The sequence below is a fragment of the Falco punctatus genome, assembly GCF_963210335.1.
Source record: "Falco punctatus genome assembly, chromosome: 7".
Taxonomy (NCBI): Eukaryota; Metazoa; Chordata; class Aves; order Falconiformes; family Falconidae; genus Falco; species Falco punctatus.
In genome coordinates, this window is record NC_137587.1 from 25,090,618 (window position 1) to 25,117,283 (window position 26,666).

General features: G+C 39.1%; 1 long non-coding RNA gene across 1 annotated transcript in view; it reads right to left on the reverse strand.

The window, feature by feature from the left end:
* LOC308067900 overlaps nucleotides 1-24,156 on the reverse strand; it is a 46,868-nt gene extending 22,712 nt beyond the window's left edge. The window contains exons 1-2 of the long non-coding RNA XR_013929781.1: nucleotides 22,557-24,156; nucleotides 1-19,737 (exon numbers count right to left, since the gene is read on the reverse strand). The exon at nucleotides 1-19,737 is cut by the window's left edge and continues 22,712 nt beyond it. This is a non-coding gene — a long non-coding RNA (uncharacterized lncRNA). The remainder of the gene's footprint in view (nucleotides 19,738-22,556) is intronic.
* Nucleotides 24,157-26,666: the final 2,510 nt, after the last annotated feature.

Sequence of the window (26,666 nt, forward strand, 5' to 3'; positions counted from 1 at the left end):
CAGCTTAAGCCTTGAAGCGTGTGGGCTGATACCCCTTGTAATTTTATCCTACCTACTGTAACTGCAAAAGCTTTTTTTACAGTATTCATATGTGTCTAATCCTTTTTTAGAATCTTGCTAAGCTAGTTGGCTCAATAATTCAGTTTACATTTGCTCAGGTTCTGATATAGGTGAAGATTTATAATATTCAGGACTGGTTCCAAAGCTCAGCTTCTTGATTCTTCAAAATTCACAAAGAGCCTTGCCTCAAGGTTATTAGTCATGGCTTCTTGGAAAATGTTGTGATTATACAGAATGAAATGAGGACATTAAACAGCATCCCAAGTTTAGCGGTGTGCCTACTGTATAATGCAGTGCCTTGTTTACAAGGTAATACAAATGAACACGCATCTATTAACAAAATTAATGATGAACAATTGCTGTAATTTCTCCTTGCTTGGAAAAAACCTCTTGCAAATAAATCGGGTTAACAGTGGCTTGCTCATTAGCTTTATCTCTCAGACTAGACAATGAACAATGTTAACGAATTCACTTCAGTAACATTAAGATTGTGGTATAAGAAACAATACTTATTTCTGGGCTATTATAAGGAGTGAGTGTAAGGAAACAAAAGACAGAGGAGCTATTTGTGCTGGACATCCTGCCTTCATTTTTGAGGTTTGTAGTCACAGCGGAATAATAGAAATGGCTTAGTGAGACACAAGCTATTCATCTACTCTACTGAGAAATCAGTAAAGCACTTATTGCATTGGTGAATGGAAGCCAAATACAGGAATGAACATATTTACTACTGATATGAAAAGACCAGTGTCTTCACTGGCAGAAATATGTCATATAGAATCTACATGGAAAAGTGTCCAGGAGAAAGGACTGTTACACATTCCCTGTGTTTACACATGCATTTACAGACTGCTGTTTTATGATTAGGTCTTAGAGAGAGGTGTATTGTATTTTGAAATAAAGAGAGTAGACAGACAGAAATAAATGAAAGAAATTAATAAAAAGAATGGAAACATGGGCTTTCTTACTTTTCAGCATTAAGGAATTCCAGGGCTGACCCTTGGCTGAATGTTCTCCTCTGCCTAATACATAGAAGATTGACTTTGACTTCCGGGGCAATAAGCACACTGATTTGAAAAATGTTTTGAAATACCAGTATGAATATTTCCTTCATGAATGGATTAAGTAAGATAAATCTTATTCAAATAGATCCCAGAAAGGCCAGTACAGCCACTGCTTTCAGTCCAACACTTCAGGAAATTCAAGCCTGGCTGTAGAGCCTGGTCTAGTCTATATCAGGAAATTCTATGACACAAAGCAATACTGAGGGAAAGTGTGCTAAAAACTTTGATAAATAACTCCTTTCTGATTTGGGTTCTTTTATGGTAGTATTTAACTTCCTCAGCCTTCTCTGTTATGTACACACACAAATGGGAAGTCACAGAACTAACCTGCTGTGTACAAATAAAGTCTATGAAGAAATATCTGGACCTTTTTTCAATCAAATTCTTTCCTAGTGTTCTTTCCTAGTATGCAGTTACAAAACAGGACTCTAAAAAAATCTGTACAAAACAAGGAAGCAATTATCCCTTTGCTGAAGACATAGAAAGGAAGGATCAGAGACACAGATTGAAGGCTGTCGGAAGCTACAGGTAGTCTGGGGCATCTGAGCATCATGTGCACTCATACATCATTTGCATGAGAAATCACATTTGTGATTGGCTGTGTTAATTTGCATCCCTTATTGCTTTTTTCATTGTGAGTTTATACATTTGGGAGAAGCTATTGTGCAGCAATCCTGGAGAACTGAATTGTCCAGATACATCTCAAAGAAATGTGGCATGAATACTTGAATAGTCTGAAATTTTCCCATTTAATGGGCCATGAGTTCACCCTGCTGACTGCACTTCAGAAAATTCTAAGCCTATCTCCAGTGTGTTCTGTCTTCTGCCCGAGCCAGAAATGTTGCCAGATAATACCCATTTTTTTTCTTTCTCTTGGGATTATTTTTATGATTTGGGTATTTTCCTTTGTGAGATAGGCTAAGACCACAAAATGCATTTCATAGTGGCCACCACACAGGTGGCAGGAAATCATTCTGGGCAACTATTTACTGATAGGCTGCATATTAATGAAATGCTTAGAAATATTTGCTTCATGATTGCTTTAGTAAAACAACTTCAGACTATTTTTCTAAAGAACATACAGAAATATAGTTTGCAAGGGAGTGCCATGGTGTCCGAAAAATTGGTCTCATAGGCAATGGTGTAAACAAAAATAATTCTTAAGCTCAGAATTGATAATTATAAGGCAGCTCAGATTTTTAAAGTAGCCTGAGAACCAAAATAATGTATACCACATACTGTGACTAAATGTAAGGAGCTAAAGGAAAACAAAATGCTAAACAAGAGACAACGAAGTACTAATCAGGAAAAGTTGGGAGAAGAGTTGTAAAAAACTGTATCCTTATAGTTGGACATTTCATATTATGAGGATTAATTGATTAAACTTTTTTCCCCTTTTGAAGAACTATTAGATCTAGCCCTCCAAAGCTATGTGTGTTCTCTGGAATTCCTCCTCAACAGACCAAGTGCTAAAAAACATTTCAGTATCATTTCCAAACTGATTTCCTGGAGTGTTGAGGAGTTCTAGCTACCTTAGACTGTATTGTCTACCATACTAAAATTAGATGCCTGCTTCTGGTCAGAGATTTACAGAAATAGCCTGTGGCTCCTATAACTGCAAATGAATAAATTTTGAAAGGAAAATTACTCACTTGGAATTGAAAATCAGCTTAACTTAGACATTAAGTGATGAAAATGTTGACATGGGCACATAATTGCTTTCTGACAAATGGTGAAATAAAACCTCTTGCCCAAAATATATGTTTATGTTGCCATTCTAGTGTCACTTTCTGCTTCTCTTGTGGGAGCTAATCCTGCATCCCAAAAACAGATGTGAGAAAACTTTCCCAAGACGGCTGGCAAGACACCGAAGAAACTCTGAAATGGCCAGTCTGTCTGAAAGAGGCAAATCAGGCAGCACCTCAAAAGCACCCTACAAAAAGCCTGGTAAGCTACAAGAAATCTGTCATCTAGCTATCTGAAATCCACTGAGAGAGCAAATGCCAGGTCAAACTCTGAGACAGTTGGATTAATGTGTGATTCCTTGTTCCTAGGACTAAATACCAAGAATCCGTTCCTGGGAGTCTGACAGCATCAGGAAGGTGAAGAGCTTGCTTTACATTAGCCATGACAATCTGTAAATACTAAACACAAATCCTCTTTAAATCAAATCAGCACTTTACCCTATGTAATTTTCTGTGTCACTGAAATTCATACAGGTTATAGAGAAAATGGAAAAGGCTGTTCATTGTTCATTAATGAAGCACAATTACAGGTATAAAAGGAAACAATTTTCTTAATGTCTGTTATACTGCTGGAATGTGATTGATGGTTGCTGTTACTAAAACACAGAAAAATCACTTAATGACAAAATAATCTTTTTGTTAGGCTGCAAAGATGTCACAGGGATTATTTTCCTCTAAAGCATTCATTCTTGCTATTACACCGCCAGAAGATTTCAGGGTTTTATTACCAGTCTGTTCTTTCTATATAAAGGAACCCAACTCAGGGAGGAAGCAGAGGCATGTTAGGGATTCTAGGTTAAAAAAAGGAAAAAGGAAAAAAAAACAAAAAGGGGGAAAAAAAAAAAGATTCCTTGTATTGAAAAGACTAAAACCAAAAGAGGTTAATATGCAATTATCTATGTAATCTCTCCATCCATCTCTGCTTCTAATTGGCTTCATTAAACGAAACCACTTTTAAAAAAGGGTTTAGTGAATGGGATTGAATACTGTGATCACCTGTGAGAGTAGGAGAATGGACTTCACATCCTGTTTGGTGCTGTGTTTCTATGACTACTGCTGTGACTAGGAATCGGACAGAACAAGGCTGGCTTCCCTGGTGTGCCTATCGTCATAGTATCTAGGTACCACCAAATATAATTCCCTTCTGTTAAAAGGCATGGACTTTGTGTCATGTAAGGAGTAAATAATATTTATTTTAATAAAGGTTATTGGGAGAAAAGCAGCAAGCTTTGATCATTATGAGAACATTTTCCTGATCTATTTGTGCCAACATTTATTGCTATATTTTTTTTTGCATTACAAGTCTGGTTTAAGCTTATTGGGGGGGGGGGGGGGAAGTAGTTTCTTAAAATAAGATATTGTACTTATAAAATCTCATTATTAATATCTTCACAATAGTCATTGCTTTATAGTACAAATGTCTCAACTTGTCAGCCTTGTATGCTGTATTACAGCATGATTTTGGCATATATCTAGGCATGATGGCTATCTCTTCATTTTTGTTGGCAGTAAAATATAAATATGAAAAGCCAATTGTTATCATCACTACACATTGAACACACCTCAAAGGAAAATTAAGAACTCCTGATACACTGATTTTAGCTGGTTCTATTCATGTAAGCACTCATCATTGTGTATAGTCCTTGACCATTCCCTGGCTCCCCAGGACTCCAACTAAGCCACCTACACTTCACTTACTTGAAGAAGGAATCTTTATTTCATACTTTTGTCCACAATGAAAGATTAGGATCTACTTGTGCAACTCAGCAACAGGAAAGCAAAGGGAAGGAGCTTTGACACTGTTTCCTCTAACTGATGGCTCAAGCACCTGAGTCTGTTGGGTAGGTGATCTTTGCAAAAGTCTGAAAGCAAACTACAGTGACACACAAACAGGGTGCAGGGCAAGGGGCTGTGAGAATTTGTGTTACAATTCAAGCTCTCTCTTGCATAAACTCTAAGAGAATGTACTCAATGTGTTATTGTCATCTGACATCTCATAAATGAAACTCCTTATTTTACAGACAACTTTACTAGTATTTTTCTATTCTTTTATCTTCCACAAATCTGGAAAAGCAAAAGCATGCAACTGAGTAAGCAGAAAAGACTACCGTCTCTAAAAACATCTCACATAATTTTACCCCCTGTTGCTAGTTTGCTTTGTACCTCTCATTAAGACTTTTGTGACAATAATAGCATTTACTGAGAGTTCCCCAAAAGGGAAGGTACTGTCATAACAGATGCTCAGAGCTTACAGATATATTGATGAAAAAGAGAACATATGATCAACTGGGGTGACATTAAAACTGTTGAGAGGCACTATGTCTTCTGTTAATGATTTGCAGGTGCACATTGCAATAAATCAAGCCAACAAGGCAATATCTTGATGAAGTTTCGCTACTTTGAATAGAATATGCAGATGGGAAGATGACAGATGATTTTAGAAAAGTACAATTAAATCAATACTGAAAATAAAGAAAGTTGATCAAAGAACAAAGAAATAATTGCATTAAAATTAGTCATCCCAAAGTCATAAAATCGGTTGTAAACCCTTAGCAGTGAAAGATTAAATAAGGAGGAAATTAGTGTTTTAAAAGAATTTGAATTTTCCAGTAGAGTACCTGATAGTTTCAACAGGCTTTGTTGGGTGTTTAGTTTCAGGCAAGCCTAGTCACACTACAGGCAGCTGGAAGAATCATAAAATAAAACCAACTGATGTCAGCCTAATTATGCAAAAGCTCAGGGTCCTTGAAAAAAACCTTCAAAGACAAACAAATAAAGTCATAACCCTAAAACCTGATACATATTTAACCAAGAAAAATATCTGTTTTTTCAAAGAGGATCCTGTTTTATAGCTATTGAAGCCACTGGTCTGGATCATGCATGATAGCTCTGGTATATTCATTGGCAGATCTCTGGTATTTAAAATCATGATGTACCAGAAGCAGTATTACGTATGCATTCAATATCAATATGGAGTTCTGATATTGCAATGTTCCGCTGCAAATCACTTACATTTTTGTCACAACTGGTTATGCTAAAAAGCTCAGGAAGCAATAGATTTTAAAGATGCAGTTTTCATTTTTGTAAGGAAGCCTGATCTATCATTTAGCAACTCTGTATTTCTCAGGAAAGATGCAGCAGAACTTTGTCAGCACACATGCTTTGGCAAGGGTTTTCTGTATAATGTTCGGTGCCAGCCGCTGCTGAAGTAAGGATAACAAATTAAATGGCTCATTGATCTGTTCCAGCACAGAAAATCCTAGGTTTCTCTGTATTTATTGTAGCTGGTGCTCCTTAATACCCAAAGGTTTAATTTAACACCCTCAACAACTTCATATGAGAATCTGTGAGAAGCCTTTGAAATTAGGACATTCCCATAAAATAGACACTTCTGCTACAGCCACACATCCTACTTGATTTCTGTGAAGAATATTGCAAAATTCATGCTTAGAAAACTTCTTGCTCATGTTAGGCTTAACAGTCAAGGCTTCAAAATTAGGTCTAGGCCTTGTTTCAGCACTGATGATGCTGGCAAAAATAATAGGCTTTACTTGTGCATTTGCATCAGTACTGTGGCATGACATTTGTTTGGTAAGATTCACTGTGCATGAAATTCAGCTCTGTGGAGGGGGTTGCTAAAGGAGGGTCATGCAGACCACTTAAATTCCATTTCTGTCCTCCAGTTATAAAGACTTGTGCCTAGGTCTCATGTTAGCCCTCTGTATGAGGTAAATGTCATTCAATGCATTTGTTGTTGTTATTGTTCAGTCCTAGGCTGTCTGCGTAAAAGCTCCTACTTGATTAGCATTTGCTTCCCAGCAGATACAAAACACTCATTAAAACAGATACTTTATCTAGAAAAATAAAAACTCACGGTATAACACCAATTTTTAAGCAGAAGTCCCAATTGAATATATACTGGCAATTATTTTCAAAAACCAAACTAAGTGCCACTATTACATGGTAAAAAAATTAACTAATTACAGACTCTTGTCCATATCCTCTGCTATGGCCATGTTGGACTGAGTAAAGCAGCAGCAGTGGACATAAAAAGGGGATCTGATATTTCATTTATTGCAAAATTACGTTTGATATAGATTTATTGACTAAAAAAAGTATCTTAAACCTTGTAAATTGGGTTAAAAAACCCCAACGACCAGCTAATTAAACATTAACAATACACTAGGAGGTGACTCTGTAGTTTTGTGGAATACAGAATTGCAGTGCTTTCTAATATTTATAGTTATTAATAGTTAATACAATCTCAATTTTAGGATATGCATACCCATTTGAAAATTAACATTGCTATATCCAAATTAGTATATACATTTAAAAGGAAAATATAATACACAGTGTCCCATCTTTCTGTATCAAGCAGAGGACATACACTTCCCACACACAACAGCCTAAACTATGAAAAATCTCAACTTCTAAGAGAATCAAAGACATGTAATAGAAAATCTCCACAGATTATGGGAGAGGTGGCAGTGGTACTCCTTCTTCAGCTGGTACCTACAGGGTATAGTTGGCCATTGGTCAACACATTGTTTCAGCTGTGGTTGTTCAACCTTTATGGTCTAAGGCATGGCTGTCACATGTCACTTTCATTAGACTGTTCCTTTACATTGCCAGTGACATCTCCACCAACACCCAGGTTTTACAATATTTTGCTGAACAGCAGTCAGAATGTTTAACCTGAATGAGATGTTTTCAGTGGGACAGATTTACCTCTGGTGTAACTATGCAAAAGTTGAAAGAGTAAAACTATGAAAAAAGCTTGGTCTGTTGAGTTTATTGATTAAATCTGATGCATATGAATCACAAGCCATATTCTGTCTTTGGACACATAAATTCAACTTGCATTGTGCCTAGTGAAAGTCATAAATGTATAACTGTTGGTAGAATATGGCTTAAACAATTGCAACTCATTAGCTTAGTGAAAACATAATTGTCCCTGACGTGCAAACTACAGGAATGCCCTCAACTCTAACCTTGGGAAGAGCCGCTGACCCCTTGCATGACTTCAGCAACTCACTTGGCCTCCTGTACTTCAGTAAAATCCTGTTAAAATATGTGAGCATGGAATCCACAGGAAAAAAAAAAAAAACAAATCACTGGCATTGAATTAAGGTTTTTCTTTGTAAATAACTTTATTTGTATAAATATATCATGTTATATCTGAAGCAAGGCTGCAGAAAGACCTGAATAGATGCTAAAAATACACAACTCTGCTGATGCATTAAAAAAGTTTGAGGTTTTTATTCATGTTGGTTTGCTTTTAGTGTGATACTATGAAACAGAACTTTGCAATTTAGGAGGTTTTAGCATCTGGTCTTTTCTTGCATCCTACTTAGGCTATTCAGATTAATTCCAGAGACCATTCCTGACAAAGAAAGCTTGTCTGCAAGGAAACTGGGCATCCTCCATAGCTCAGAGAGATGAAAGTCTTGTATTCTCTTCTTGCAGAGATATGAAGTGTTGAAAAAGGTGAATGGCAAAGAAACATAGGCAGCTGAGCTGCTCGCTATCCATGTGCAAAGTTGATCAACGTGTTGGAAGCATTCTGAAAAGGACTATTCCTAATACTTCTAGTATATAGAAAACAGGTAGAAAATAGGAGAAAAAAGTGTCCACCACTTAATTAATTGCCTTGGTGTGCTTAAAAAGGAACTAATGTACATTAATGTATAGTTTATCATTTCCCCCTTGGCATTAGCATCTCCTCACAAGGAAGAGGTCTTTGGTAGTGCTTGAAAAACATTTTGAGCCTCTCACCCTATTCCTGTAATTCTGTTACACAGATGAGAACAAGGGATCCATACTGCACCAAGAAAGCAAGAAAAACAAGAACTGTGGTATTTGAAAAGGTAAGCATGGAAGGAAACTGCAGCTCTGAGTGCTGCTCTGGGAGCCCTGGAGAGGTTTTAAGGCTGTGACAGGATGGTCAAACTCTCTGTCTCTGGATATGTTGATTCATTTTTTTGTCACAGTAGTTGCAGTAACAAAAGCTGGCACTTCAGAAGTTGTGGCAGCTGACCAAACCAGAGAAATGCAATTGGTGAGAGCCCAGAGCCTGGTATGTGCCAGAACAAACAGAGTTTCTTTACCTTGGGTCTGGCAGCACCCCCTTCCCCAGGGCACAGTGAACTGGAGACAAGTGAAACATGTGCTGGACTTTTCTTGGGAACAAAGTGACACAAAGTGAGTGAGCCTTGAGAAAAATGTGTTAAAGTAACTAACTCCCATTGCTCTGAGTCAGCAGAGCATAATGCTGTATTCCTGTATCTGCTTCTGTGATTACTGAAGAAACTCAGTAGGAACCAACCCTTGATATCAAGCTAAGGAAACAACACTATAGGTATGACATTGTCATCCTAAGTGTTAAATCTGCTTTTCTCAAAACGTTTGAAATACTAAATCTTCAAGTCTCAGTGAAAGGCCAGATACCTGGCAATCACTGTAACAATCAACCATTTAAGTTAGTGTTGTGGTTTTTTTTTTTTTTTACAACAAGAAAAAGAGCCACAGCAGGTATTTATGTAACCCTGGGCTTCAGGAGATCTAACTCTGGCCTTTTGAAGGACCTGCTTGGAGGAATCCCATGGGTTAGGGCTCTAGTAGGTAGGGTGGTCCAAGAGGGCTGGCTAATACTCCAGCATCACTTCCTCCAAGCTCAAGATAGGTGCATCTTCATGAGTAAGAAATCAAGCAAAGAGGGCAGGAGGCCTGCATGGGTGAGCAAGGAGCTTCTGGCAAACCTGAAACAGAAGAAGGAAGTATAAAGGATGTGGAAAAAGGGACAGGCCACCTGGGAGGAATATAGGGATGTGGTCAGAACGTGCAGGTAGGCGATGAGTAAGGCTAAAGTCTGTTTGGAATTAAATCTGCTGAGGGAGGTTAAGGCAATGAGCAGGGCTTCTTCAAGTACATCAGCAGGAAAAGGATGACTAGGTCATCATGGCAAAAAAAATGTCATGACCTGAATGAGGTCTCCTATTTGTGCCAATGGGAGTTCTTTCCTGATTGGAGTGCAAAGGGCAGTGTGCAGCCTAGGTTATAATATCAAGTGATACACTAGCTGAGTACTAGCAATGGAAATAACACAGTTATGATCTGGCTTTTATGAGTCTGAAGATCACATTCTCTGTCTAAACACTGCTGATGTTTTATAGAGCCAAAGTCATGCCTAGACAAATACAGGAGTCCTACCTAACCTAGGTATTTACTTTTACAAATGCTGCAACATTTATCATGACTGCCCACAGCTGCGACTAAATTAGACGGATTGAAAGGTGCTTTGTCTTGCTTCACTAAAACACTACATTGCAGCATGTTTGCATTGATAGTCCTGGATAATTTGAATCTATCTTTTCCTGGTTAATATTTTTCTATTCCACCATACTCCTTAACAGAGAAAAGAAGAGAAGGGTTTAAAACAAAGAAAAAGGAATATTACATTATTTTTAAGAAATAAACCTGAAGAATTACTGCTGATTCCTGCCTTCAGGAACCTGATAATGAGAATCTGAGTAAGCATTTTTTATTCATTTTAGCGAAGTGATGAATGTGGAAAACGAACACAGAAGTCCTTAGTGGATGTTACAGAAATAAGTAGGAAAGAAAATATCAACCCCAAACCAAAACAAAAATAACTCTGGAGAGGAAAATAAATTAATTTCAAGAGTAACATAATGTGATTGCAGGCCTGCTCTTACAGAAAACCGTCAAGTTAATTTAATTCCACAAACCCCATTGCTCCAACAAAATGTTGTTTAAATCAATTCATTCTTTCATTATGCTGCTTAAGAGCACCATGAAGTGATGAGAAATTACTGAGATGACTTTCATGTATCAGAATCCCTTCATTTTCAGTTCATTTTCTATCCTGACATGGGATTAATGTGCTGCATTTGCATGCTAAAATAGTATATTTAATTGTAAAAAGTGGTGTTGTTAAATTACCTCACAATGAGTTTATTTTAAATGGTTCATTAAAGTTTTTAAAATAGCTTGCTGCACGATTGCATCTCTGCTCTTCTTTGATGTATGTCTTCAACCAATAGCTGCAACGTGGGAAACCTTTTACTTACTATTCTGTTTGGCTTTTGAACAACAGATTTTCCGTTAAAACCGTTCAGGCCCACAGGATCAGATTCAGATAGTTACAACCCTTGAGCCCACCCCTCTCCAGAACTGCACAAAAATAGCATGCAACTATTGTGTATGTATACATGCATGCTGTCATCTGGAGTAAAAATTACCTAGATTGTGTCCTCTTATGTGATTCCTCATCCTGTGGCAGGGGTTGACTCACATGCTGTAGTACACAATCAAGTCACAACATAATATAGTACATGATCTGATTACTGTCACTCATACACAGCTCTTCCCTTCCCTTCCTTCCTCTCTCTGGAAGGATAAAGTACGAGTAGGTATTTTCTCTGGAAAAACAAGGTTCTGCAAGTCTTCAGATTGGCAAAGGCTGAGTTCAGGAGTGTGTTTTGTTCTTTGAATATCACATAGTGAGGACTATGGGAGGCCACAAGATTTAGATCCTGAAATTATCTGAGCTTTTTGTGAAAGGGAATATTCCAGTGGCATCAATTCAGTACCAGTAACATGCAAATTTACACCTCTCTTCTTTAGCGATATGTACATATAGATGTATAGTATTATATTTTCAGAATCACAGAATCATTTAGGTTGGAAAGGACCTCTCGAGACCACCTAGTCAAACCCTCCTGCTCAAGCAGGGTCAGCTATAGCAAGTTACTCAGGGCAGCATCCACTTGGGTTTTGAATGTGTCCAAGGATGGAGGTGCCACAGATTCTCAGGGCAACTTGACCCAGTGTTTGACCACTCTCACAGTAAAAAAGTGTTTTATTGTTTTCAGACGTATTTCCTTCTTTTTAATCTGTTCCGTTGCCTCTTGTCCTGTCACTGGGCAATATCATCTGGCTCCCTTGCCTTTCTTCCCCCCTTTCACATATTTAGACACATTGAAAAGATCCCCCAGAACCTTGTCTTCTGCAGACTGAATAGTCTCAGCACACATCCTTTTCTTATATGAAAGGTGTTCTAGTTCCTTACTCATCTCTGTGGCTGCATTGAAGTCACTTCAGTAAGTCCATATCTGTCTTGTACTTTGGAGCCCAGAACTGGACCCAGGACTCCAGGTGTGACAGGAACCCTGAGGAGCGGAGCAAAGCATAGCAGACCACCATCACGAGTCACAAAGGTGAGCTACGGCAGCAAAGCTACCCAAGAACCAGCTTCCTCAGTGTCCTGGCTTTGGACGGGATAGAGTTAATATTCTTTTCAGTAGCTGGTGTAGTGCTGTGTTTCGGATTTAGTATGTGAATAATATTGATAGCACACTTATTTTTCAGTTGTTGCTGAGTAACGTTTATACTAAGTCAGGAACTTTTCAGTTTCTCAGGTTGTGCCAGCGAGAGGGCTGGAGGGGCACAAGAAACTGGGAGGGGACACAGCCAGGACAGCTGAACCAAGCCAACCAAAGGCGTATGCCATACCACAGGACATCATGTTGAGTATGTAAACTGCAGGGAGTTGGCTGATTGCTGCTCGGCGACTGGCTGGGCATCAGTCAGCAGATGGTGAGCAGTTGTGTTGCGCATCACTTGTGGCTTGTGTTTTTTTTTTTTTTTTTTCTTTTGGATTTTATTCCTCTCTCCCTCTCTCTCCTTTTCATTATAGTTGTTGTTGTTGTTATAATATTTCATTTTATTTCCATTATTGAATTGTTCTTATCTCAATCCATGAATTTTGCTTTTTCCCTGATTCTCCTCCCCATCTCACCAGGGGAGGGGGAGTGTGGGCAAGCGGCTGCATGCTTCTTAGTTGCTGGCTGGAGCCAAACCATGACACCCAATCAACTCTATCCACACTCTGGTAAAAGCACACTTACCTATGTCTACATGGTGGAAAAAGTCTTTCCTCTACATTTAAGAAAGCAGAATTCAGGTTTTACTTTCCATTTCATCTCTGTATGTCTTGTTTTAGAAACCATAACCTGAAGGCTGTTGCAAAAATTTTTAGACCTGTCTCTATTCATCTCTTTGTTGACAATGCACTTGGAAACACAACGGAAACATCACTCTTGATCTCAGTGGGAATTAAGCACTGAAATAGCTTTGAAGAGTCAAGTATTAGTCCTTAGCTTGTAGAACAACAGTCGGATTTTGACTCCTTCATGTGGCTTTTCAGTGAGTCTTTTGCAAATATGCACAAACAGTTGCCTATATTTATGCCAGCTATATGCTTGTGCACTGAAGTGTTGGTTTTCTTTCATGGTGATACAGAGGAATATCATCCCTTAGGGAAGAATACTGTATCATTAAACTAATCTATGCTATTAAATTTCTATTATCACTTCTGTGTACATGCATTTTAAAACTAAAAATGGTACAGAGAAATAATACACCTTTAGAAAACCAGTAGTATCAGGGCTAATACCTACTCATATTGGTATTGATTAACTGTATGCTTCTTCCCTGCCATTACCTAGCATATGTTGGTTAACAGGAGGGAGGGGAGAAGAAAAGGGAGAGTTTCCCTGGTATACCAAAAGCAAAGACCATTGGTAATGGATGTTGGTTATCTTGCAAGTCTTGGAGTTACCCTTGAAGTGTTCAGGATGGATTTGAGAGTCTGGCAGGTGCAGTTACTGTCTCAGGTCCTATGCATGTGAATGGCACACATTCAAGCTGCATTCTTCTGATGCTATTGTTTCACTTGAGCTCTGTATTTCACACGTTGCCTACATGTATGCTTAATGTTAGACAGCAAAAGGTACTTTTTAGTTTTTGTAAAAGATCACCCCAGTTCTAAATCATACGTAAGCTCTACATAGTAATGTGTTTGAATGAGAAAGCTGCATTACGCAATTACTGCTATGAACAGGTGTTTATCAGCAAAAGGATATTTTCTGTTTTCACACAACAAAAGTATAAGAGGCCTTCCTGAGTACAAATGGTTGTGCCACAGGCTGGACTGCCTGCAGCTATGTTATCAGACATTGTTTTGCTGTTATTTATTGGTTTACTATTATAGACAGGTTACATGCTTTTGACACTAGCTTCAGTGAAAGAGGTATGGTTTTACTTCCTAGATCCAGAATATGTTTTTGAAGTAAAAAGAGCAGATCTAATCTGTTGGTTTTAGGGGACTGTTTTCTCAGTCTGCTGGCACAGTCTACCTAGCATATAGCTGTGGTCTACGTGCAGACAGTAAAAGTTTTTAATGGTGTATCTGCAGAAGAGTTTCTAGGTAATTTAACACACATTGTAGAATTATTTCTGGTGATTTTTGCTTTGTATTGTTATGGCAGGAAGAGTTTTAGTCCAAGTCCTTTTAAATAGGCTAATGCAAATACTCAATGGCTCCCTGATGTGTCCAGTAAAACAATTTAATAAATAGAAATATATTTTCCTCAATCTTCCCCCTCTCCCTTTGACACAAGATATGCTTTGCGAATCTCAAAACTGTATCTCAGTAAGTGCTCTCATTTCCTTTCCTCTTTTAAACAAAGGCAGGCACGAGTCTCCACTTTCTTATTTGTTTACAGCGGTTTAGCTGCAGACTATTCTAGCAGTCAAAGAAAGCAGAAAAGTCTGAAGTTATTAGTGTAATACCAAGGTCAAAGTTTGATAATTTTAATTGAATAATGTAGTCGTCTCAAATCTTGAGACTTTCCAAGTCCTGCTGAGGCTACCAGAAACAGCTTGTGATGTTGTATAGTTTGGTTGGTTTGTTTTCGAGTACTGGCTTAGGTGCTCCATCCTGGGCTGGTTGACAAATGAAGTCTTACAAATTGGCATATGTAAATCATGGATCTGATTTCTAGGTATGCCTGCAGACTCAGGCACTCAAGGATCATTGTTTGATATGTACATTGCACACCCATTTTGAGAAATAGTAACTGTGGACTGGTAAAGATAAGCAGAGAATATATTTCCCTATTTTTTTCCTAATGTTTCCCTGCCCTTCTGAAGGTTATAAGTCAAAGTACTTTTCCTCCAGCTAAAAGTAATACCAGATCATTCAATTCTGCAGTTTAAATTATTTGATGGGATTGCTATCAGACTGCAAAGCCACGGTTTTCATTCTCTACTCCTGGTTGCTACAGCACCCTTTGCTCAACCTTCTGTCTGGAGGAAAGTCACCAAGACAGTGAATTAATGCTAGTTCTTCCTCCTGGTGGGACACAAACCCGGCCTATGCCATTCTTTAGCTCCTAGCCATAATAGACAATTGTTATTCACATTTTTATTTCCTAGTCAAAATAAGCAGTTCTTTCTTTATAAAATAGGGATGGATTTTAAATTGTGAAACCCTGCAGGCAGAGCCAATCTGGGTAGGAGTGTGTCATAGCATTATGCTGATAAGCCAGCTTCAGATACCTGCTATTTCTAGACTACAACAGACTCAAATTGCTGGTGGAATATAGAGCAAGATTTATGGGAAGGACTGAAGCTATTCTTTCCAGTAGAGAAGCACCAGTTATGTTACGCTAATGATATTTATTAGCAGGCTTCAGGGCACTAAAGTTAGTGCATCAAATTTCCAACATCTTTCTCTACCAGCCCCTACCTAGACTCCAGTGCATGACTAGTCAGCATTACAAGTCTCTCTCTCCCCCCTCCCCTCTCCCTCCCCCAGTGGAGAGGCAGGGATGAAGCAGCTATTTTGATCTTGCATTAGATCTTGAGACCAGGACCAGGAACACTGACAGTCGCAGCTTTCTACCCTTGTCAGCTCATCCTTGCCTTTACTGGGCAAGTCAGAATATTAGAAACATAACTTCAGGAATAAAAAAGAGAAACAGAAAGAAGAGTAAAAAAAAAAGAAAGTAAAAAGAAAAAAGAGATAGTACATTTATAAAAGTCTTTTTAAATGAGGAAAACCCAGAACGGGTAGTACAGCAAAGATGGAGGACTGAATTGACTCCAGGAGAAAAAATAAGAGTAAGATGAGATTAGTCATATGTTAGAGGGGATATCTGATTAGTTTGAGAGAAGACAAAAGATATATTTACAAGGAGTTAAGAATAGAAAACAGACCTTGTAAGTAGCTCTTTCTCAATTAGGCTGAGAGCTCAGCGGTGCATATACCCTCCTCTCACTGCCTGCCCAGAAGAAAAGCAAATGCAGAGCTAACAAGAATTACCCCCCTCCCAGAACACAAATCAGATAGCCTACTGAAAAAAAACTCTCCCACATTTGCTGGCAACCTCCTTAGCCAGAACTAGCTAGTTTCTGCTCTCATTTTTACGGGTAACACCTCACAGGTTTCTCCTGTAGGCTTTCAGCTCTAGAAGTCTGAAAAATTGGATCATCCTGTCCCCAGAAGGCTGAATCCACACGGCTCTGCCCTTCAAGCCTCTCCGCAGTCCTAACTGTTTTCTGTTTCTTACGGATTTCTGATTCACAAGGCTTACTCCCACCAGTGCTGCCCTTCCTCACCTTCACATCACCCAACAGTCATCCCAGCACTTTGCAGACTAAATTTCTGCCCTGTCATTTCCACCTGGGGAGGTAAGCTAATGGTTGGACCCTATGGTCTTAAAGGTGTTTTTCAACCTAAATGATTCTATGGTTCTAATTGAGCACCCCTTCACCAACCAGACCTATTTTGCAGCAGATAAAGAATGTGTTTCATAATAATACAGCCAAAGCTCTCCACGAAGACCATTTTTTGCCTCCACCCATAAATACCCCTCATCTTCCAGCTTCCATTTCCCTGCTTCCCAGATCTCATTTTGGGGCTGCTTGCTATTTACCAGGGTGATATGGTCTGGGACTCTGGTGTTTGCCAGTTCAACCGTGGACTCAAAATGATGTATTCCAAGAAAAATCCAGCCTGTCTTTTCAGCTGAGCTTTTCACTTCAGCTGTTCCTGTTCCCTTTCCCTCCTGCTACCCCCACCTTGCTGGAATACTCCAAGTCACAAAAGTGCACTTTGAAGGAGCAGTAACTATTATGTAATTCTAAGGCTCATTTTTCGGTTTCAGTATCAAAACCTGACAGATGGCTGTCAGCGAGACCATCAGTAACTGTGAGCAATGTAGCACAGAGCTGTTCTTTCTATTAATTCACTGATTTGACAACAGCACTTCAAATCATAACAGAAATGTCACTGTAAGTACACAACATCAGAAATAAAGAGGCCACAGCACCACCTATATGTATTTGTGGTTCTCTGAAGAATCACCTCTCAGCAAATGGTTTACTTGGACAGCTTTACAAGGCACCAGAAACATCATCTTCTGAAGTTCATGTTAGGATTTGTGACAGCATCTATGAATAGCTTAGTCAGGTTCAGTTTGTCTCAGTAAAGTTTCTATATTCATGTGTTCATAAAATGTGAATCAAAACCCATTCCACAGACTTCAGGCTGTGATACCATCTCCATTTCCAAGATCTCTTTGGAAGCAAACTTCAGCCCTCCCTTAGGGAGGATGGAAGATGAAATTGATCTGCCAAGATTTGGAGTGAAAATTAAGATACTCCTGAAGCAACATTATATCTTAAAAAGTACAGAGGTGTTTCACAGCCCCAGTCTCAGCTGGCTCCAATGATTATTGTTTAGTAGGGCCTTTTGGCAGAGAAATTCCTAGACAATGAGGTTTATCTGGTTTTTTTTTTACACTGAAGTTATTATTTCAAAGCTTTTGCAGGAATCTAAAATATTATTTTGTGGTTTTCCAAGTATGTGGACATGGAATACAATGGAATAATTTTCTCCTATTAAAGTAATTGTAACTGCATTAAAACAAAGCAATTCTGCTTGTGTTGTATGTGGATAGTTACTTATAGCAAAATGTCTTTGCACCTGTTTCAGATCAAGATTTGTGTAAGAAAGATGGATCATCTGGAACCTAAGCTCCACCACACGTGCAGGTTTCAGCATGTATGCCCAAACAGTTGCATATACTTGTAATAGGATATACTGTCAGGTCCTGGCCTTAAAAAAATTCTGGCTTTTTCTACCTCCTTTCTCCCTGGTATCCCCCACAGCACAAGAAATGGACATGTTAAATCATGCTTGTACAAAAAGGGACAACTTATTTCTTTGCATAGAATGAAAGGAAAGAAAGGGCAGCAAAACACGAATGAACAGCATGGCTTATGTATGAGGAAGGCTCTGAGAATGACAGCTGCTAAAATGCATTCTCAGGACAGTTACTATTTTTTTTGCTGCAAAGCAGCAGCTCTGCAGCTAACAATGGATGTGAATAGAAAGCGCGTGGATTTCCTGCCCTCCCCACCCCCCCCACCCCAGCCCCGACAGCGGCAGCATTCTCTCTAGGTCATGTGCAGGGATACAAATCGAATGATGAGATGCCCTCCCAGGATGAAAGATATCTATCATCTAGGATTTAGCTGATAGGCTGTAAAGTGCTTTTAAATCCTTTAAATCCGTATACATGAAGGTGGGTATCAGGAAAGTTGAAAACCATCAAGAGCACAGATAACTCAAAGCTGATGAATTTCGCAGGAACCTTTCATACCAGAGTCTATGAATTAAAGAGAGCTGAAAGAAAGATAGACAACAACAAAAGAAAGTTAAGGCAAGCGGAACAGGTGGGGATAGGGAGCTTCTATTTTTCACTTAGCACTTGAAATGTTGGATGTTCAGATAGATGCATTTCATTTGGTTTGTACCTCCAGTTCCTACCAAAGGGAAAGATGTGAAGCTTTATCTGATGCAAATGTAACTGTACAGCTTTATGAAAGCAGCAGGCACACAAAATGTCAACTTTTTGACTTGCTTGCTTCTGTTGAACTAAAAGTTATATGTATCAGATTAACAATCCAATTTGTCCTTTAGTAATACAAAAGAGGTAATTTTTTTCCCCTGGGTTATCGTTTTGGTTCTTATTCCTCTTCTGTGACTACATAGCTAGATAAATAACTGTGAATATGATCATTTTATTTACATAAAGATGTATTTGTAACTAGAGGTAGAAGGCTTTTCAAGCTATACCATGGGAGCACCAGGGTAAACTTCACTTCCTGCTTTGACGCAAATGTGTCTGTGCCTTGACTCTGTCTCTAAATTGGATGGAAAGGAAGAGCTATCCCTGAATGAATCCTAAGAATAAGACAGGCAGACACGAATCCATGTAGCAGAAACAAAAATCTAAATAAACAGATAGACAAGGTCCATCCAGTTCTTGGCTTTGCTCCTGTAAGGAGTATCAGATACTGCTACTGCAGTGATGTACATGTATCTATCAGACTAGATCACCAAGATCACCTTCCAGCCTCCTGAGCTGGATTAACATTCTTTCCTGACTTATTTAGGCCTGATCAGGAACAGAATCCCTGTGATGAAAAGTTCAGACTCCACTATTATATCCCTGCACAAACCTTTTCAGAGCAAATGATAGTCCTCCAGTACAGATGCTAGCTAGACTCGAGGCAAGAGACCACAAGCTACATTTGATAAAGGACAGCTCAAAGAGTTAAGGTTTACTAAAACCAGATGGGAACATTTGCTGTGATTTGGTGGTGGCTGTTTTTCTAAGGAGGATTCTATTTATTTGGGTTAGCCCCACAAGGTTTCATTAGCAGCAGAACAACTCATACAAAGTCATTTATTACACTAGACAATATCACAGTAAAAAACAATATGCATTTTTGAGAGTCAGGCATCCGTCTCTGTTCATTATGTCACTTCTAAGCACAGCCCTTCTTGTGAATAACCGTTTTCAGCATTATCCCAAGTAAATCCATGGTCTGCTCCCAGCTTTCTTTTCTCATACAGGCACTCTACATGGTGGTTAGCTGCCACTTCTGAGGTGCTGTGTTGGGTCATACCACCCTCAAGAAGCTGTAAGAGCCTGAAAAGTCAACATAAGGAAGAAAAGGTGAGAAAGGGAGAGTGAAAGTATAACAGCTGCACAGGGCACATGTCCCCATACTGGATGACGCTAAGGATGTTCCATTATTTCACTGCACAGTCAGCTCACACATTTTGATCAGTCACTGCATTACTTTTCTAAAAGCTAATCTGCATCCCAAGCTGCCTTAGGAAATTTCTGACTGCAGTACTCTGGCGTATGATACTGCCTGAAAGAAAAACTCTGTTGTGAATCAGACAGAACTCAAACCCTCAACTTGTACATCCAGGAATTTGGGTGTCTGGTATCTTTGTGCACTGCTCAGCACTGCACCCTGCATGTTTGTTCTGGGTGGTGGGAAAGAGCCCAAGTCAGCCTAAGCACTGACGACAGTTTGTCAACAGCAAGGGTTTCTCTGCATGCTAATTGATTCAGCTCCCCCGCAGTCAGATCTAGAACCGGTATTCCTAGAACTCGTTGTGAGATATCAGGCTTTTTGTGCAGTATTACAGGTACTGTCAGCTGGGGCGGGAGGGTGGGGGGGAGTACCAAGTGCCAGGCTATCTGCTCCTCACAGCTGCAGCAAGTTCCCTTCTTCCGAGAGGCACCCAGAGGTGCTGCAGAACAGTGGCAGGAGTGCAGCTTTCAGTTTTGCTTATTCTGATCAGCATCAGCCCAACAGTTACATGATTTACGAGACTCAATCTTGCTGTGTATCAGTGCAACTTCCACAGGAATATTGTAAAGTGATGATCAGAGAACATTCATGGAAATGTAGGTTGGTTTTTATTTGTTATTCATCCAAGATTCCGAGCCGGCCTGCCATTTTTAATATTACATATCCTATTTTCTCTGAAGATGGCAAAGACCGAGACATGTGACACTCATCCCAAGATAAGGATTCTGAAACTGAGGTATTCATATGGATTTTTACCATTAATCTGGAGATATTGCACAGGTCTCTACGGCTTAGTCAAAACCTGGTCTTTTCTGCCAATTGTGTCAATCTCTGTGAAGTAAAAGCTTGCCTATCAGAAATCCTAGGAGAAGAGGGAAGCAGGGAAATAAAAGCCATCTCCAAGTTCTCAATGTTTATTAGATGAAAGCAGTTTACTGCCACTGCTGACTTCAATTAGAGTGGCTTTCTGAAGGACCTAGCATTAAAAGCCTATGTTATTCATTAAAAATTTTGTAAGTCATGTACCCATAAGAGGAGCAATGGATTTGTTTCCTATGATAGAAAAGGTCTTAAGTAATTAGTATACTTAGAGGAGAAATATGATTTATTGATTTATTTATATATTTAGACGTCTTGCTTGAGCTATGCATTTCAATTTTATTTAAATTTCATATGGCAATATAATGAAGCGTCCATTGTGGTTTTCTGCTTTAGAAATGTCTCTGAGACAAGTCTGAGTCTTAAAAAGTACAAGGAAACAAATCCAGCCTAGCTTGGCATAACAGCACAAGCCTTAGTACAGCAAATCGCCATGTGTCCTTTCTTTACAAAATATGCTAAAACCTAAGGAATTTGTATGTTAAATTAGAATAACAGGCCAAAATAAAATAATTCCTCTTTGCTGACAGAAACACATTAGCCACTAGCACACATAACCATTCTTCAGTACAGAAATGTGTTCTTTAAAGTATGGGTAATTGCAAAATAGCTAACCAGAAAGGAAAATAAGTTCCAAAAAATATCACATCTGATTGATGTACTTGACAAGTGGGTAATAAAATTAGGTTCTGCTCAGAACATTTTGGAATAATTGATTTAGTTTATTACTTTGACCAAAATATGCAAAAATGCAATATTCTTTCACAGTTGCACTATAATTCTTCATACTACTAAGAGAGTGGGGGGGGGGGGGGGGGAGGGAAATGCCTATTAGGCAGAGTTTTGTTATGAAAATGGGCCTATTAGAGAATCTGAATAGGATATTTGAAATATGACACCCTTTACAGTGCCCATGGATGCTGTGTGCTGCATGTCAAATACACATAATACCCGTGACTCTCATGCATCTAATTGTGTACAGTTTTGCTGAAGCCTCTGATTTTATATCCACCATCCATCGTGGGGTACAAATGACATCACTGAAATGCTTGATTTCCTCCTCTATGTTTCTTCAAGGCTGCTGAGACCCAAGGATGCTGAGACTTGATTTCACAATTCTTAGGCTCTGTGCCTGGGGGCAGATTATAATCTGTAAAAGGTCTTTAACTCCATGGTTCACTTCTTTTCTAAGCAGAAGACAGTGAAGTTAGTTGACTGGCAAGACCAGACAGGGCTGACCCCTGTGTGGCTATGAACACCTGTGGATCTGATGCTTTTTTCTGGGTGTGAATGCGGTCTGCCTCTGCGCCATGTGCTGCTGCGGAACATGTCACTTCAAACCCTCCCAGGGGGCACAGGATGGGACAGGAAGCATTCCAGGAAATGGCTACACACTTCTCTTCACATATGAAAAGATGCAGAAGTTGGTAGGCACCGAACTGGCCTAACGAGGAACATATTTAACCTCTTCACAGCTAGGCCTGGTGACAGCAAGCAGCAGGGTACGCAGGCTTTGTTGGACCCAAGAGAACACTTTGTTTCTTGCAGCAAATAGGCAGCACAAAAGATGAGAAACAACAATGTGAATATCTTAGTTCAGTCAACTAATTAAAAATGTGATTTTGGGGCCAGGAGCAGCTCATTAGCTGCACCCTAAAGCTTTCGCAGTAAATCTTAGGAAGAATTGAATGATTTCATATTATAAAAAGCTTGTTATTATAAATGGACATCTTAAGTGCCAGAAAAATTTAAAGAACTGTACCTTGCAGCAAAATCTTGTAAGGAGATGCATGCACTTCCAATTACATGCTGCCTTGACCACTTCTGCATGCATTCAGTTGCTTAGCACCATTGTGTACGATCACATTCTCAGCAGGAGAGTTTATAATTCTCAGCAGAAGCATTTCCCTGATTAGGAAAAATAAGGGTTAGAAAAGTGCCGAGAAACGTTTTCAGGATATGTTAAAGGTGATGAAATGCTAGGGAATGACACAATCCCCTTAAATCTTAAGAGTGGGATTTATTCTGCAAGACAAACCATAGCTTTTTGAAGTTCTCTCCTTTTTCAAATGACAAAATGCACAAAAAGAATGAACTGAGCTATTTTCTGTGGAAGCTGGAAAGTTGGGTCTATTAACAGGGTTTATAATTTACTTCATTATATACATTTGGATAGAACTAAATCTTATGAAATAATGCACTGTAACAGGAGAGTACGTTCTTTTGTTTCATTTAATCGAATATCAATAAATGGCTATTTTTGATGCATCAGCTTTCACCAGGTGCTTGCCAGGTGTTCATTAACAGCTTTATTTATTTATTTTCCTTGACAGGTTAAAAAATTTGTTCCTGTGAAGAAACCTTAAATCAGGGATTATAAGCATATGTGGCACAAGGCAATTATTTCTATGCTTTTAGAAAACTCAGCAATCTGCATACAGTGTTGAAGAATGCTGGGAAGGAAGAGCTGAAAGAAAGATCTGGATATACACTCACACAGACTGCTTACTCAGGCATAACTGCTAACAACTTTGCTGGAAATCTCTAAGTGAAAGTTGGAAAGGATTAAATCATGGTTCAATGGGAAAGCGGAAAGATCTTCAACCAGGTCACAACATTTCCTTTTTCCAAGTTTCATTACATTTGAATCTGAGGCATGTTTCCCTTACCAAGTATAGGTCCTATAAGATTCTTTGCGAGGAAGGGGACACCTCAGATAAGATGCTTTCCTTCATCACTGCCTTGAGCTTAGTCCTGTTTTCAAACAGATCCTCAAAAGGATTTCTGTTATCTCCCCAGTGTGCATCTCTAATCTCCTAAATCCAAAATAAAGACATTTTAAATGCTGGGTCAGCGTCTTTCTGGAGCGTGAGAGAAAGGAATATGGGACTTGTCTCAGCACATGGTCTCAACTGTGCTGGGTCCAGGAGAAAACAGCTGAGGAAGAAGAAGAGGGAGCAGCAGCTCTGTGCCTGGATTTTTCTTGACAGTACTGTCTGCTACCATAGGGCAGGCAAATCTTAAGGCATTGCCCCTTTCTGCTGGCTGCTTTAGATGCCTCCATGCTCAGATCTGGGATCCTGTTCTCAGCTGGCCAGCTTTCCCCAGGAGCTAAATAAGCATATTGCTTGCCTCAGTGGACTCCTTGGAGGCAGTAGGAGAGCTAAAACTCAGGCAGTCCTTCTGGTAATTTTTCTCATTGGAAGCCAGAGGATTTCAAACTCTATCACCCACACAATTTAAAAATTTTTATCCTTCATAAGCAGAATTAGCAAACAGGAAGGAACTCTTCTTCAGTATGTACTCTAAGTTTGGCCTTACACTTGCTCTCGGGGCGGGGAGGGAAATACCTGGGTGTTCAAAGGACTAAGTCAAATAAACGCATAGTCACGGAGTACAGGCTTTTCTGTATGTTGTTCTTAAGGCTCTGATCTGGAAATACAGGCATTTAATTTACATGTGTACATGTCATTTCCGTTGACAGCCACAAAACAAATTGTCTCTAAATGTGCTGATGTGCTTTTCTGGCTTGCAGTGTAAATCCCTGATTGAACAGCTGTGGAAGACTATTTTATCAGATGAAGGAAAAGAAAAATTCTTGCAGAACATAGTTGTATGCAGAACCAACTGACATTCAGAGTGAAAAAACTTGCCACAAATAATTCACTTCATAGAATCATGGAGTCATAAAATCATTTAGATTGGAAAAGACACTTCAGACCATTGAGCCCAACCACAAACCTAACACTGCCAGCTTCACCACTAAACCATATTACTAAGTGCCACATCTACATGTCTTTTAAATATCTCCAGGGATGGTGACTCAACCACTTCCCTGGGCAGCCTGTTCCAATGCTTGATAATCCTTTCAGTGAATATTTTTTCCCTAATGTCAAATCCAAACCTCCCCTGGTGCAAATTGAAGCCATTTCCTCTCATCCCATTGCTTGTTACTTAGGAAAAGAGACCAACACCCACCTCACTGCAGCCTCCTTTCAGGTGATTGTAGGGAGCAATAACGTCCCTCCTGAGCCTCCTTTTCTCCAGACTAAATAACCCCAGTTCCCTCAGCTGCTCCTCATAAGACTTGTGCTCCAGACCCTTCACCAGCTTCAGTGCTCTTCAGACATGGTCCAGCACCTCAGTGTCTTTCTTGCAGTGAGTAGCCCAAATCTGAACACAGTATTTGGGATACTGGACACTCACACCTATCCACACTGAGAATATTATTGATTTTACTAGCTCTCTCTGCTCTGTCTAAAAGGCAGAAAAACCTCACCTTATACCGCAACCCATGTTAATCTTTCACCCTAACTAAACCATCAGAACAGTAAATGTTCATTCTAAGATTTTCTTAAACAGAATTCTTGAAAGTGAACTTGCAGTATGTTTTTTCTGGAATTTACAATATTGTACCTGTTTATTTTTTGTGGTTATATGAGGAGATTGAGGTACGGACTCCTGAATTTGACCAGAAGACCCTTTATTAGTCTTAAACCCATGCTTATATAACCTCCTTTGTTAATCACATGCAATGTACTAAAATATCATTGGTTAATCAATACTGTTCACACACTTCTCGGCTACATATAATTAGTTAATTACTAAGTTACAAACACACAGAACTTGTTGCATTTTTTTTTCTCTCTTCTTTCTTATCTCTGTGATTTTCATGTTCTCAGCCAGCTGCCGATGTGGCATCGCACATCCGCTCCAGCCTCGCTTCATATCCCGTTTTTCTTCCAGGCATTCAGCCAACCTTATCTTATTTTTTCTTCTTTAGCCTTCAAGGTCCTTCACAGGCATCGCGGCCTCCAGCACCTGCCACAAAGCTCTCTACATCCTATTGCAGTTTCTACTTGTTTGCCGTGAGTGAGAGATGTGTCAAACCCTGTACACAATGTCTTTTCATCTTGTACGAAAAGGAATCAACCTCCTTTTACTGAAGATAATAGCAAAACTTCCACTGATTTAAACTAGACCTGGACTGGTTCAAGAATTACTTGAGAATTGTGGAAGCTTGTTTTCGTTTTGCAGTTCTTAGTTACATTAAATAGTACCAAGAAACCACCAGATTTGGACTGGGTGCGTGGAAATGTAGCCTTCAGCAAATGGTTAATGGTTGGATTTGTTCAACTAAAATGGATGCAATTTTGGTGCATAATGTCAATTTGATTAAAGTCTGTATACAGTTATGCAGGAGTAAGTGGATAACGCTATATTTTCCATGAAAACTGAGTATAAGAAACAGCAGGAGCACAGCATGAAGATTAGAAAAAGAACTGAAGTGGACTGTTTAACAGCTAATTAGAGTCATCAACTAGGCATTTTTAGTTTGTGTAACTGGAGGCATTATGCCATCAAACAGGGATGTGTATGGAAAGTTTCATTCATTTCTGGGAATTTCAGTACGGAAAGTTACTGAGAAATATTTCAAGAGGGACAACAAAAATTACCAGAGGTCAGGGATCAATTTAACAGGATATCTAGACACTTGTATGAAAAATTCATATGAACAAGTTGACTAAACTTAGCTAAAATAGAAATATGTTAATAATCTAGCAGTTAGGAATGAAGAAGCTGTTACCCAATTTTGAATCTAATGGTAAAATAAAAATTTCCATTTAATTAATATAAGTTCTCCCTCTTTTCAATTTCACCTCCATCCTTTCACCTTTTAAGCAGTTTTTTTACCCTTAGCAAAATCAGCAGAGTCTCCTTTAATTGCAGAGCCACAAGAGCTGGACAAATCAGAGTAATGACTTCTCTAATTAAATCCTATTTGAAGTAGAGCAATGTTTTAAAGGTGAAACAACTAGATTTGATTTGAAAATTTTCTACAGATGTAGAATTCACAATTTATAGAACACTC